The sequence below is a fragment of the Cebus imitator genome, unplaced genomic scaffold (genome assembly GCF_001604975.1).
Source record: "Cebus imitator isolate Cc_AM_T3 unplaced genomic scaffold, Cebus_imitator-1.0 Scaffold19, whole genome shotgun sequence".
In the NCBI taxonomy this organism is placed as follows: domain Eukaryota; kingdom Metazoa; phylum Chordata; class Mammalia; order Primates; family Cebidae; genus Cebus; species Cebus imitator.
Window position 1 is genome coordinate 6,788,328 of NW_016107334.1, and position 1,683 is coordinate 6,790,010.

The 1,683-nt window shown below is 45.1% G+C and overlaps 1 non-coding gene across 1 annotated transcript; it reads left to right on the forward strand.

The window, feature by feature from the left end:
* The first annotated feature begins 1,002 nt into the window (after positions 1 to 1,002).
* On the forward strand, positions 1,003 to 1,166 carry LOC119469660. The gene has a single exon (XR_005198496.1). It is a non-coding gene; the product is annotated as a U1 spliceosomal RNA (small nuclear RNA).
* The last annotated feature ends 517 nt before the right edge of the window (positions 1,167 to 1,683 follow it).

Sequence of the window (1,683 nt, forward strand, 5' to 3'; positions counted from 1 at the left end):
TAACAAACATTTACTAAGCATCTGCTCCTCTCACAGCATTGTGCTTGGAGCGATGGGAGATGCAAAGATGAAGCAGACCCAGGCTGCCCTCCAGGAGCTCATGCTCTGGCCTGTCTGACATCCCCAGGACAGCATGCATCGTCAGTTGCAGCTTGAGAACGTTTTACCCTCTGGTCAAAACTTGAGGCCAACTGGTCTTGTTTCACGGCATACAGCTGGAGAACCGCCAACCTGCTTAGACAACTGTAATAAATGCAAGGGTGTCTTAGGTGCTAGAAGGAGCCCGTGGAAGAGAAAGAGTTCCTGCATTTTCACTGACAGCACCAGGAGGCCTTAAAAGAACACTGGGTATTCAACAGGCAGATACTAGAGAAAAAGGTTCTCTAGGCAAGGGAGGAAGGGCTTAAATGATGTTTTTAAAAAGAGCAATAATGAAGTGCTTACTCTGTACCAGGCATTGTTCTAAGCCCTTTAGAAGCTCTAACCCACTTTTTCTCACATCCATTCTGTGAGTAGGTAGGAATTCTTAGCCCCAGTTGACAGATGAGGAAAGTGAGATACCAAAAGGTTAAGTAACTTTCTCACGGTCACCCAGTTAAGAATTGGGGGACGAGGATGCAAGTCTGGTTTTTTTTTTTCTTTTTGAGACCGAGCCTCACTCTGTCACCCAGGCTGGAGTGCAGTGGCGTGATCTTGGCTCACTGCAACCTCCTATTCCCAGGTTCAAGCTATTCTCCTGCCTCAGCCTCCCAAGTAGCTGGGATTACAGGCACACACCACCACACCCAGCTAATTTTTATATTTTTAGTAGAGACAGGGTTTCACCATGTTGACCAGGTTGATCTTGAAGTCCTGAACTCAGGGAGATCTGCCTGCCTTGGCTACCAAAGTGCTGGGATTACAGGCATGAGCCACCATATGCAGCCTCAGTTTGTTCTTTATCATGTTGCTGTGCTGTCCTTCCAAACCTTGAGATAGGAAAATTCACAATGTTTTCAAGTTATTCTTACCTGGCAGCAGAGATACCATGATCATGAAGGTGGTTTTCCCAGGGTGAGGCTTATCCATTGCACTCCGGATGTACTGACCCCTGCAATTTCCCCAAATGTGGGAAACTCGATTGCATAATTTGTGGTAGTGGAAGATTGCGTTCGTGCTTTCCCCTCATCTTTTATAGTTCAGGAAAAAAAAAGAAAGAAAATGTTTTCAAGTTTCTGTGCATATATTGGTAGAGTTGGATGGTAGCTTCATGGAGATGTATAATCCACATGGTTTGCCAACTATGTAGGTGATAGATGTGAAGGTATTCTGTAAAAAATGGGAACCAGGAGAAGCATGCATCATTGGATGAATAAGGATTATAGTAGAAGAGAAATATATTAGGAGGAGAGAGGGCAGTTATTAATCTCTTGCAATAATCCAGGTGACAGACTGGTAAAGAAGGATATGGACTCGTGGTAGTGAGGACAGAAAAAGGGGCCTAGGAAAGAAACTTTGAGAAGCCAGAGTGTTACACTAACCTTGGCAAGCTCTTCTTGCCCCATAACATGTTCTTGCACTTGCTGTCTGGAGGCGGGTAGAACCTGTTGTTGATGAAATGCGTGTGCCAAATCACCAGCTTCATGCTCTGAGACTCAGGCAAAATGCTTGGTCTAAGACTTGGTCCTTTGTAGCAGAGTCTCA